Here is a 14,439-nt window from a genome sequence, read left to right as displayed (position 1 = left end):
TAAACAATCACCGTGAAGGAGATAGTGAACATGTCCAACATGCCCAAAGTTTTCCAGTTCCTCTTTGTAGTGCACACTCATACCTCTCAGGTGTGAAGTATTGAGCCACACGCATACACACAAACACACACTGGGCTATCCCATTGTTTCAGGAGCATTTGTTCAAAGTGTGATCTTTATGTCCATGAATTGTCTCAGAACTTTATTAAAACTTAGCTGATATACATGTATATAACTATATTAGTACTACATTGTCTTAATAACTATAACTTTATAAGTCTTGAGACCAGGTGCTGTTCTCCAAATTTGTTGCCTTTCAAAGTAACTTGCCATTGTAGGTCCTCTGCACATCTATGTAAATTTCAGAATTTTAGTTTGTCAATTTCTAAAAGAAATCCAGCTATGATTTGATTGGGACTGTTATAGATCAATGTGGGAAGAGTAGACATCTTAACAATATTGAGATTTATGACTTGTGAATTCCATTTATTTATTTGTTATTTATTTCAGCAATATTTTGTAGTTTTCAGATGTTTTGCCTTTTTCACATTTATGCCTAAGTACTTCACATTTTGATATTTACAATAATATCAAAATTATTGTAACATTATAAATGTTGTTTTAGTGTTTTTCTCCATTAATTGTCAGGTACCTTTAAATCATAATTTAATTGGATGATACAACTGGATTTTGAAAAAAGTATACATATACGTATATTAAAAATAATGTATTTTTTTTCTGTTTGGCAGACTGACTCTGCTATCATATCATGTAGTAGTCCAAATTCACACTGTTGATAAAGACATACTTGAGATTAAGAAGAAAAAGGTTTAATTAGACTTACAGTTCCACATGGCTGGGGAGGCCTCAGAATCATGGCAGGAGGTGAAAGGCATTTCTTACATGGCAGTGGCAAGAGAAAATGAGGAAGAAGCGAAAGCAAAAACCCCTGATAAACCCATCATATCTCATGAGACTTATTCACTATAACAAGAATAACAAGGGAAAGACCAGCCCTCATGATTGAATTACCTCCCTCTGGATCCCTCCCACTACACGTGGGAATTCTGGGAGATACAATTCAAGTTGAGATTTGGCTGGAGACACAGCCAAACCATATCATATCATATAATGTAAAATTGTACTCAGTACCACTCATCCTGCTCTCAAGGACAATATATCAAAATATATGGCATGTTTCAGTTTATTTAGCATCACTAAACTCTAAAATTGCACTTACTTTTGGAAACCAGGAATAATAATATAAATGCCAGCTCATAGGCAGATAAACGACTACATATGACAATTTTCTAAATGCCAATCTAACCATTTTTTAATTCTATGTTTATATTCTCAACATTTTTCCTCCTCTTGAAACTCACTCTTTTTAAATTTATTTTTTATTTCAATAGATTTTTGGGGAACAGGTGGTGTTTGGTTACATGAATAAATTCTTTAGTGGTGACTTGTGTCATTTTGTTGCACCTATAACCCAAGCAGTGTACGTTCTATCCGATGTGTAATCTTTTATCCCTCACTCTGCTCCCATGCTTTCCCCCAAGTCCCCAAAGTCCTTTGTATTATTCTTATGCGCTTGTATCTTCATAGCTTAGCTCCTGCTTATGAGTAAGAATATATGATATTTGGTTTTCCATTCCTGAGTTATTTCACTTAGAATAATAGTCTCCAATTCCATCCAGGTTGCTGTGAATAGCATTATTTCATTCATTTTTATGGCCAACTAGTATTCCATGGAGTATATGTATATATACCATATTTTCTTTATCCCCTCATTGACGGATAGGTATTTGAGCTGGTTCCATACTTTTGCAATTGCAAACTGTGCTCCTGTAAACATGCGTGTGCAAGCATTTTGTTCATATAATGACTTCTTTTCCTTTAAGTAGATAACTAGTAGTGGGATTGCTGGATCAAATATAGCCAACTGATCTTCAACAAAGCAAACAGAAACAAAGTGGGGAAAGGACACCCTATTCAACAAATGGTGCTGAGATAATTAGCAAGCCACATGTAGAAGAATGAAACTGGATCCTCATCTCTTACCTTACACAAAAATCAACTCAAGATGGATCAAAGACTTAAAGACCTGAAACCATAAACATTCTAGAAGATAACATTGGAAAAATCCTTGTAGACATTGGTGTAGGCAAAGACTTCGTAACCAAGAACAAAAAGGCAAATGCAACAAAAACAAAGATAAATAGATGAGACTTAATTAAACTAAAAAGCTTCTGAACAGCAAAATAAACCATCAGCAGAGTTAACAGACAACCCACAGAGTGGGGGAAAATCTTCACAATCTATACATCCAACAAAGGACTAATATCCAGAATTTACAGAGAACTCAAATCAGCAAGAACAAAGCGAACAATCCCATCAAAAACTGGGCTAAGGACATGAATAGACAATTCTCAAAAGAAGAAATGGCCAGCGAGCATGGAAAAATGCTCAACATCCCTAATTATCAGGGAAATGCAAATCAAAACCACGATACAGTACAACCTTACTCCTGCAAGAATGGCCATAGTCAAAACATAAGAAAATAATAGATGTTGGCAGGGATGTGGTGAAAAGGGAACACTTTTACACAGTTGGTGGAAATGTAAACTAGTACAAGCACTATGGAAAACAGTGTGGAGATTCCTTAAAGAGATGATATTTGAACAGGAACTTGAGATGAAAGTAGAACATGTATAGTAACCTGGCAGAAGAGTGTTCCAAGCATATGGAACAGCTTGTGTGACGACTCTGAGGCAGGAATCTGCCTATCATGAGCAAGCAAAAACAAGGAGGATAGTGTTCCCAAAACAGAATGAGCGAGGATGACAAATAATAGGTGATGAGGTCAGAGGTAATCAGGGACCAGACACCATGGCCTTGAAGGTTATGGTAAAAACTTTGACTTTTATTTTGGTAGGAGGAGTGAGGTAATCTAGCTTAACATTTTAAAGTATCATGCAGTTGCTGTGTGGAGAATAGATTGTAGCAGGACAAATATACCAGCAGGAAGACGAGGTAAGAATCTAATGCAATAACCCAGGTAAGAGATGAGGATGCCTTGGTCAGAGTCGCTAGCAGTAGAAGCAGTGAGAAGTGGTAACATTCTGTATATATTTTAAAGATAGAGCCAAAAGCATATTTTGTCTGTGGAGATGGAGAGACCTTAAGAATGACTCCAAAGATTTTAACCTCAGCACCTGGATGGATAGAGTTGTCATTACTTGAGATAGAGGAAAGCATGTGTATAATACATTTTTTTAAAGCACAGGAAATTCTGGTACATGCAGCTCGACATGAGTTTTTAGTATCCCGTTGGAAATAATGAGTCAGCATTGGCTACACAAGTCTGGATTTCAGAAGAAAAAGGCTTTTGGGCTAGAAATGCAATTTTGGGAATTGTTGGCATATATAGCATTCTGAAATTTTGTGGACAGATGTCAGGACTTAGGCGTAAGGCATACCAGCTTTTAGAGTTCAGTTCGATGCAGTAAAATCAGCAAAGGGAACTGAGAAGGAGGACTAACCAGAGGGTAGGAGGCCTATTTTAAACTAGAAATTAAAATCTCTGAAGGAAGAGAGAATGATGAAATGTGCCAAATGGGGTCTGTTTGATATAAAATAAGAGGGAGATGAATTAGAGACAGTAAATACAGACAACTCCTTCAAAGAATTATAAATAGGTAAGAAATGTGCCAGTAAGTAGAACAGGAAGTGTAAGAAAAGGAAGAAGGCTCTTGTTTGCTTATTTTGAGAAGAAATAATAACATATTTGTTTACTCTTGGGAATGATCTAATAGCGAAAACAAATAGTAAAGGGGAAAGAGAACATGGGGCAAAGTCCTTGAATGAGTGTCCTAGTGCTTAACTGAGTCGAGTCCAAGTAGAGAGGCACAGATTAATGTAGATTCTTATAGACAGTGTTGGGATGGGTGGCAGTTCTGTTCTGTTCCCATCTTCTCAGTGCAGAAGGAGAATAAATTTCAGACTGTACATACATGTATACATTTAACACATTGAGCACGTTTAAATGTGTTCTGGATACTATCCTAGGCCTTGAGGTGATTATGTCATCAGATGTTCTGGCCCTCAAAAAATCTGCACTCTAATGAAGATGTACAATTAAATGAAAAAAATTGTAAATGTTATGAGAAATGTCAGATTTCTATGGAAGTACACTAAAAGGGCATTTAATTCACTTGGCCATGGGTGGCACCAGAGAAATCTTCCCTCACAAAGTAATCTCTAAGTTGAAATGTGACTATTCAATAGTCACTATTCAATATTGGTAGAGGGGCTGTGAAGGGCACTTCAGATAGAAGGAATAGTGACTGGAAAGGCTGAAATATGAGAGCTAATATGGCAGTTAAAGGAAATGGCAATGACGGTAAAAGTAAAAAGGTTGATGGAAAGAGCAACTGAGGTTGAAAGACTGGCAAGGACAAAATTATGTATCCATGTAGAAGAGTTTGAAATTTCTCCTTTGAACATTTGGAAGGAACTTAAACAGTGAGAAGTTATGGACAGATTTGCGTTTACACTCTAGAAAGAGCCTTGGCTCAGGTGTGACAAATGGAATGGAGTGAATTGAGGGGGAGTCAAGGAGAGCAGGTTAGAGACTATTTCAGTAGTCAAGGTGAGAGGCGGTGTGTTGGAAGACTAGCAGTCATGGTGTTGCAGGAAAGTGGGTCCACTTGAGAATATTCAGGAAGAAGAATCAAGTGGTTTTGAGTAGTGATTGAATGTGGATGGTTGAATGAAGAAAATCAAGCCTCACTGACAGAATATGGCTTGGTGGTAACTTTAAAGGAAGTAAGATAATGGAGGGTTTGGGGAAAAAGTGCTGGATTAAACTTCTGACAATACTATGTAATGCCTAAGTGGAGTTTTGAAAAAGACAGAAATGAGTCTAAAACTCAAGGAAAGTTGTTGTTTGATTGAAATTATAAATTTAGAAGTCATTGGCATAGCTATAATTCAGTTTCTAACCAACTACAAAGAAAAAAATAAAAACTTCAAAGAACAAATAGTCCAACAAATTGACATTCAGGTCACTGTTAACTTTTCTTATCACTAAGCCTGAAGGCCATTGTCCTTTTATTCAGGTTTTCCTTTGTTCTTTAGAGGGTGAATTAGCACGTTCCTTTAATGTTTCCATATAGAATTCTCATGCATTTTGAAGTGAAAGGGTTATAAATGTCAGATAATTTTCCTTGGCATTTTTATTTTCTTCAAGTAAAGAACATTTCGCTATAAAGCATTTATAATGAAACTGGTTTTGTTGATCATATTCTCCAGCTACTAATTTTCCATAAAAGCTTTCTTGGGGGGAAAAAAGGAAAAACACTGTTTATTAGGATTTGAGCTAAACTAAGTTAGCTTGTTTATGGTAAAGGAGTCATTTATTGTTGATATGGTTTCTGCTGCTGATGGTCTTTCTCCATAAATCTAGCATGTCCTGTGAAAGGTTAATGCTGCAGTTCAGCAGCCAGTTCCATCCAAAGTGTAGTGAAAATTAGCATACAGTTTTTTTTACTTAGTTATGTGTATGCATATCGAGTCTTTGTAAAATTCAGACTCCAAATAATCCAACATTAAATAAATAAAAATAATTGTGTCATGCATTATGCTAGAATTTTATATTCCTAAACTCATTTAAACTTCTCAATCATACTTTTCAGTTGGTATTGTTATCTTTAATAATGTAGATGAAGAAAATCGGTGCCTGAAAGATAGGTATTTCTCCAGAAGTGACAAATAAGTCATAATTCCCAAGTCCAAAAAGTCAAAAAAAATGCAAAACATTTTGGATAAATAATACTCTAGGAAGGCTTGAACATTCGTCATTGTGCAAGCAGAGGGTCATTGAGAACTGGCTCCGAGAATCCCAGGAATTTGTCTTGCTGTCCTTTTGTTTATTGTCTTTGTGTGCATTTCCCTGATACTTTGGAAATAATTTGGAGTCTTTACAATGAAAGATGAGATCTTTATTGTGACAGGACGGCAATCTAATTTATCTCTGACACAGTTTCCCCTTTACCCAGCATAAATCGAGTGCCAGCTTAATGATGTCATTCCCTATAATGTAGAATATCAAACAAGGAAGAAGTCGTTTGGGGTCTGCACTGGGGAAAACAATGAGCATTGTCTTTTAGTTTCTTGTGAGCACCACTGCAAAGGTTCCTAAATTGATCCCTAGGGTTTCCAAAAGGTAGAGATTGAGTATTGCCGAGAACTAGTGTAACTAGCCTCACAGGATCATTCTAAAGATAAAATGAGATAATTTGAGTAATGAGATCTAGCAGAGTGACATGAACTTAATATATTCTTATTTTTTTCTTTCTATTTTTTTCTGTTTCCAGGTTGATTACTTCAGGCTAGAAAAATACCTTTGAACTTTGAAAGAAAAGTGTGTGTGTGTGTGTGTGTGTGTGTGTGCGTGCGCGCGTGCACGCGCGCAGCTTTGGCTCTCTAAAAGGAAAAGTATAAAATTTTCTTGTTTCATTTTTCTATACCCTAACATCTAATTTCATCTAGGCCTGGAAAAAATAAAACAAACTTTCAAATCTGCTGAAGTTAAAAAATTAAAGTATCTGTGCTAAAAATACGTCAACAAAAACAGCAACAACTACAGTATTCTAATGAAATGTAATAAGTGTAAAATAAACTTACATAAAGTAAAAAAAGACAAAACAATAGAAAGGAATAAGCTAACAGATGTTTTAAACAATGTTACCTGATGAGAGCTTTGAAGGAATTTTGGAATTGTCAGGAGTTTATATGAAAAAGTGTAAGTTTAGGAAAGAGAGAAAATTAAGGGCAGATATAGAAGGCATACGCCATGTAACATGTTTGGAAAACTTCACAGAATTTGACACTGGTGAAATAAAAAGGCCAAAATTCTACATCGAGGCTGGGTTCTGACTGTGGTCTACCTTCTATGCAAAAGAAATGGACTCTTTTCTCAAAACAAGGAGAGCCTTTGGAGAGCTGTAATCATAGGAATGCCAGGATCTGGCCTAGCCTTAAAGAATAATTTTGGGGTCAGGGTAGAGTTGCTCAAATTCAAAGCCAAGTTTCATTCTTGACTCCTTTCCACCCCTTGCAACCTCCCATAGCAAATGAACGCAACAATCCATTCATTTTACTCATTAAATATATTTTGAACCTTCCTCTTCCTCTCTATCCCTTCTGACATAATCCTGATCTGAGCCACCATCATATGTCACTTGGATGTTTTAACTTGGCTCCAACAATATTAATTCTGCCTAGGTGCTATTCCCCCTGATTGGAGCACCTCTTCCCAACATCACCTAAAGACATCAACCTTGCCTTCCCTTCAGCTTCAGACTGCTTTTTCCCTACCCTTCATCATGCCTGCAGTTACCTATCCAATGCTTATCTTCTTGGCTCAACTGAAAATATGCAGGGGCCATGTCTCATTTGCTGGCATATAAGCAAGTAAGTTTCTAGCATAGCACCTATCGTGTTGTAGATATTTAATGAACTTTTATCAAACAAACTTGCTGAATAAAGTGACTTGCTGTCACTGTGCTGTTATTACTTACTACAAAGTCACAGAAAACATCATCTCTTGTCCTCAGAGAACTCACAATCTAGCAGGTGAGAAAATAATGAACAAAACATTCAATGTTTTATCCTCCTCTGTAAGGACAAGCAGGGGCCATGATAACACAGAGGAAAGAGCGAATAAAAGTTTGTGGCAGAGGTGAAATTTGAATTAGTTCTGAGAGGAAGCGTTGAAGACGTTGTAGTCAGGCTGTCAGAACCTCAGGAAGACGGAGGCAAGGTTGTGTGCAATATAAAATCATGAATCATTACTGTCCATGGACCCAATAATTACATATTTGAGTATTCGATAGTGACATCAAAAAGCCCTGAGAACAGTAATAGGTTTTATTTCCCTGAAGTAGAAGTGTGAATTGCCTGTACTGTGAAGCTGGTGTGCAGAGTAGTTACTTTGGTACTTAGCCCAAATGTCTGCCAAACATCCTTATTGATTAATGGTATCGTGGTTTTAAAATGTATTGCCATACACATTCATAGTTCAATTTACTACATCTGACATGTTGTATATGGTATGTAGGTACCTTTGAGATTTATGAACATCTTACAGCATAACTGTTAATTTGAAGAAGTCTAATCTAAATGTTAAAATATATATCACGTATACATATTAAATAGAGTAGAGTATATAGTAAGAAGAATCCTATTATTATAGCACACTAAGTATTCTTCACATATTATCTAATATTATTCTCACAATATTCCCCAAGAGATTGATGTCAATATACCCATTATACAGATTATGAAACTAAAGGTTTGATAAGTAACATGTCCTTTATTTGAAAATTAGAACGCAGTACTGAATTCATGTTTCCAGCATAGCACATTCCCTAAACTAATATGATCCACTGCCAAAATAGGTACAATTGATATTTAATGCCACACTAGAAATGAGGAAAAATATTAAGGTTTTTCATCGCAATAAATGAGAGAGGCAATATTCTTATGGCATACTTACGGCAGATAACAATAATCGTCCTTAAGATTCAAAGGCAACCTCCTGCATGTGTGTTGAGTTTGTTGGTTTCACTTTCAGCAGGAAGCACAACCTGCATGACTAAGCTTTCCCACTGCTGTGAGATTAATTTCAGGTATCAGAGGTGTACTGGTGTGCACTGATGGCTGGGTGTAATGCTCCTGGAGGCACACCTATTCCTCATATCATGATCAGTCTTTTCTGTTGCCCTTCCATGTGTAAAATAGATTAAGCTTCCATGGTATTGTCTTATAAAATATATTACAGAGAACTTGAAGTGAAATTGCTTTGCACTGCAGAATAAAGGAAAAAAGCCAGATGAGAGTAAGTGCAAATATGCATATTCTTTTCATGTTTGAGGGTTTTTTTTTTATTTAAAAAACATTAAAACATCTGTCCCACTCTAGGCCCTTTATATAAGTTGATTCATCCTTGCAGATCAGAAGGTCAGTGATAATAGCAAAAGTACAGGGATGTTTAAGACTTTCCCAGTAACTTTACAGCTCTCTTCTCTGTATCTCTTACTCTTTGCTTTTCTAAATATCCATTTCCATTGGTCCACTGCTCCCATTTAGCTCATGAGACATCCTACCGGACCTGTGATCTGACTGGTCCCTAGGTTAAGCATACTGAAAGTTTTAGAGAAAGTCTTCACCACAGAACTCTTCTAGACTTAGTCTGACTGCCTATCCTGATGTTCTTCCCATCAGTGTGGGCAGATTGAACATATTAATAATGCTTGGTGCTAGGGATTGTGGGAATACAAGAAGACACCTACGTGAGAAGAGGCAGAGCTTGTTTTGTCACTTATTTTATCAGAGCTTCTTAAAGCAAGGGAATCAGCCATCATCACTGTGTTAGCCAGAAACTCAAAGGTAGGCAGGGGAGTGGAAAACATCATAGTGAACAGAAGAGAAGGGTTCAGGTATGCTTTGATTGGAGGTGGTTGGAATGAAGAAGCTGCAGTTGCGCTAACTAGAAGCAGGGCATCCCCTGTAACTGGTTTGGGGAACATAATGGCTTTTTCTGTTTGGTCCTGAGGTGGAAGCAAAAATAAGGGAAGCTATAGTCATTGAACAAATCCTATCTGTTCTGGGTCAATTGCTGCAGAGATTTTGGGTTGATTTCCTGGGGCTGATTGCTGCTGAGATTAGAGATCAGAGTACAGGGGTGATACTGGTTGGAAAGGGGAAACTTTATGGGGAAAAATCAAGGCAGGATTCAGCGATCCCCTATTTTGAAGGATTAGTAGAAGTTTGCCAAATATCCAAACAAGGAAAATGTGTCACAGAGAGAATAGCAGGCACAGAAGTGTAAAACAACAAGGCATGTGAAAGGGGCCTGACTATATTGTGGAGTTTTGAGAATATGACTAGAGCCAAGTCCCACAGAGCCTTATACACAAGGCAAAGGAGTTCAATTAACCCTAAAACGAATAAGGATCTAAACGGAATTCACAGCCCGGGAGTAGTGCTGTCAAGCTTGCTAAGTGACAAAATATGCTGGATAGGGGGTAGCTATTTATGAAAAAGGCCTTGGGATATCTAGGGCTCAATGACTAGAGAAACAGTCATGCCAAGGTCAGTAACAAGATGTTGGGATGAACAACCAAGTCAGGTAAAGAGGATTATAGGAGTATTGCAAACAAGATTTAAATTCAGTACATAGACAAGTCACGTGAGGTAGCAGCACACAGAAACAAGAATGGGAAAGGCAGGTTAGCCTGGTTCAGCTCCAGAAGTCAGCACTGGCGGTCATGAGGCTATTTTAAAAGGACTCAGTATGAACCGTTCTGCTCATACTGGTAAACATCTTTAAAGTGCTGCTCAGCACCTGACATGTAAGGCTGAACTGGGTGCACATTTTGAGTATGTAAAACTCTTTGCAAAGATAATTGTAATTGTCCCGTTTCTATTATTAGTATTTATAATTACAACACAAGAAATCAGTGTCCAGGGATAAATACATGATAAACAATAGTAAAATGTTTAATCCAGTGGTTTTAGATAAGAATTTCTTCTAGCTAATGACCCCAGGTGTCATGCTTTAGAACAGGGGTTTGCAAACTATGGCCCCCAGGCAAAATCAGGCATGCACCATTTTTGAGAAGGTCTATTGGAACACAGCCATATCCACTTATTTATGTATTGTTTATAGCTTCTTTCACACTACAACAGCAGGGCTGAATCATTGCAACAGAAATTGTACGGTCTGTAAAGCCTGAAATATTTGCTATCTGGGTTTTTTTTTTTTTTTCCCCTCGAGATGGAGTCTTGCTTTGTCACCCATGTTGGAGTTCAGTGGTGTGATCTCAGCTCACTGTAGCCTCTGCCTCCCAGGTTCAAGCAGTTCTCCTGCCTCAGCCTCCAGAGTAGCTGGGATTACAGGCACCTGCCACCACACCCAGCTAATTTTTGTATTTTTAGTAGAGAAGGGGTTTCACCATGTTGGCCAGGCTGGTCTCAAACTCCTGACCTCGTGATCCACCTGGCTTGGCCTCCCAAAGTGCTGGGATTACAGGCGTGAGTCACCACACCTGGCCTGCTATCTGGCTTTTTACAGAAAAAGTTTCCCAGCCTTTGACTTAGAACCCAGGGCAAATGGAACAAAATGTATTCTAATTACTTGACATGAAAATAAACATAATATGTGAATCCTATCTTATGTGCATAATCTTCGTAGGAGGTAATATCAGGCCTATGGTGTAGATGAGGAAGGTGAGGCTCAGAGAGGTTAAGTAATATTTTGAGCAGCATATAACAAATAAATACCCAAAGTATGATTTTGACTTATGTCTGACTTGCTTCAAAGTCTTTCTACTTCGTCAGATTTTCCCAGTTGTAACTTGATATTTAATTTAGTAAACATTGAATATTTACTTCCCCAGTATCTTGTAGGTCACTGAGGTAGGTTCTATAGAGGTAACTTGCCCTCAGGAAACTAAAATCTAGTGAAAGAAGCAGAGAACCAAACAAACATGGCAAAGCATGAACAAAGGCAGGCCATATAGGGTAATCAAGTGTAGAAGTTAAGAGTCTGCCTGTCTTGAAGTCCTGGATCTACTACAGGTAAGCTGGGCAACAAATCTAGTTATGGAATCTTTCTGTCATGCAATTTTTCATTAGGAAAAGATGATAGTTACTTGTCTTATGAAGATTGTGAGGAATAATGCATTATTTTATTCAATGCATATTACCGAGCATCTACTAGATACTGATATTGTCTGAGGTATTTGAAATACCTCCTTGGACAAACCAGCACTGCTTTGTAGAATTTATGATTGCCAGGGGAAGAGAAACAATAAACTGTAAGCATTGTTAATAAGTTAATTATATAAAATATCAGAAGAAAATGAGCACTATGGAGAAAAGATAAAAACTAAGTATAAGAGAGTATGGAGATCAGCAACATGGGGCAGTGGGGAAGGGGAACTGCAAATTAAATAAAGCCATCTGGGAGAGACTTCTTGAGAAGGTAAGTTAGGAGTGAAGACTCAGAGGAGGTGAGAGACTTGGCCATATGCATATCTGGCTGAGAGCCCTCCCAGCATGAGGTGGTTGAGGGGAGCAGCAAAAATCTGGGCCATGCCTGAGGTAATACCTGTACTACCCAAGGAGAGGTAAGTGGGCCAGAGTGGTTAAGATGGAATAACCAAGAAAAAATAATTCAAAGAAGAGGAATCAGAAGGGGTCTGGTTCAGGTATGGCTTTAGGGGTCTTGTGAGGAGTTTAAATTTCGATCTATCTAAATATCCTTGCAAGGCTTTAAGCAGAAAAAGATATAACCCATTGAATAGTTAGAATAGTGCTTTATTTAGCTTATAGTAAGTGCTCAAAAAATATTAGTTGTAATTCTTTTAATGTTGTTATCCTGTTGTGTGTATCCCTAATGAGGGATAACTCATTGTCTATGAAGGAGGTCAGTGTACAAGATGAGACTGGAGAAGTAAATAGTTGCCAGATTATAATTAGTGTCACAACAAAAAGATTTTGTACTTGATTGTGAAGATGGTAAGAAACGGAAACAATTTGAGACCCATGGTCACAGGAAGACTATGAGTTTAGTCTTGAGCTAACCCAATTTGGCCCATTTGTCTCCTTCCTAGGAGACTGAGATAGCTGAGATGATGGAAGAGGCAGTGCTTTGGGATCATGCCAGTTGGTGCTCTCCTTGGAGCAAGTGGGGTCCAGTGGGCATGTGGGCTTCATTGATTCCTGATTTGTATGTAACTGGGTCAGACATATACAGCTAGGAAATACATTATCTAGAACTTAAACCCAGGAAGTCTGTCCAGATACCTTCTTCATTACTTTAGTAGAGTGCTTACCAAGCCTGCTACACCTAGGGGTTGCAACTCTTTAAGCAATGATAAGCAATTCAACAAGACCAGGATTTTCAAGCCTGTCTGATTCAACTTAGATGATTTAGTATCTCATATTCTGGATTTCCATTACCAGTATATAATTCTTTATATATTCTTTATCAATTATTTATAATAATTGTTACTATCTATTATTTATATTTTACACTATAAAAGGTTTCACCCTTCTAATAACTATTTTCTCTGAATGGTAGTATACATTTAAGTTGGCTTACATATCATTAATAATTTGTTCATATAAGAAAAAGAGTGCTGGTTTATTGACAAGGTTATCTTAAAATAAAGACCTATCACTTATCATGGTATTAGGAATTTTATGGCTCATTTAGACCAAGCTTCACCCAAGGTACTTAAACATTTGAGTTTATTAAGAAGCTTTCTGGCCTGAAGCAGTGCCATTCTACTGTTTGTCAACTATAAAGGTTAGCTAAATTCTTTAGAGAGAAATATAGTATGTGGTCTTCAAAAGTCTCCAGCTATTTTTATTTGAGAAGAAATAGAATAAGAAATAACATTAAATTCATTTAATAATCATGCATAGAATGCTTATGATGTGTAAAACACTGTTGTATGCATTATAGGAGACAGGGACAAAGGAACAAAGTGTGTTTTCTCTAAGAACTCATGATAGTAAGAAATAATATTGCCCTCAGTCCTTTACAAGTGTGCTCTTTAATCCTTACACTGATCCCATGTGGTCAGTTCTAGAATTATTCTTATTTGAAAGACATAGAAATTGAAACTATGAAAGGTTAAGTGACCTATGCAAGGTCACTCAAAGTTAGTGACTGGAATTCAAATGAGAGGAGTCTGGCCACAGAGTCCAAGACCTTAACCACAGTGTTGCTTGGGAGAGAGAGAATCAATTGTGATGTCCTTGAAATAAGGAAAACTATGCCATTATAATAAAGGCAGAAATAATGTACAATCACATAAGGGATGAAGATATTCTAACCAAGGCAGAGGGAAGGGGGATCTTAATTATGTAGGTGGTATCTTGAATTATGAAAAGACATGAAAGTCAAGAGTCAAGAGATTCTTGAGGTCTTTCTAATGGAGGTTACATTTTAGCAATACTTTTAATAAAGTTTTCATATGTTCAAATATTCCATGGAACAGTGAAAATTCACAGTTCTGTTCCTGGCAGTAGAAATTCATGTTCTAATTCTAGGATTTCTATGGAACCATTAAAGAAACCCTTGATATTTTTCTTATGTCATTTTTTAATAGTTACCATTAGTAACTGTCCATCTGCTTAAAGGCAGAAACTTGAATGTCATTCTTGACTCTGACTTTTCCCTGTCTTCTCCTTCAAATCTTTCACAAATGCCTATCAAATATATCTCCTAAAAGTCTCTGGGATCCTTCAAAGTTTTCCTTGCCCTCTGCCACTCTTCAGAGTTACCACTCCCTCAGCTGAATAAATACTGCGGACTTGTGGTTGACATTCCTGACTCTTCTCTGCTGTCCATTCAAT

This window comes from Hylobates moloch, unplaced genomic scaffold, assembly GCF_009828535.3.
Source record: "Hylobates moloch isolate HMO894 unplaced genomic scaffold, HMol_V3 SCAFFOLD_11, whole genome shotgun sequence".
NCBI lineage: Eukaryota > Metazoa > Chordata > Mammalia > Primates > Hylobatidae > Hylobates > Hylobates moloch.
Note: the sequence above shows the minus strand (reverse complement) of the source record.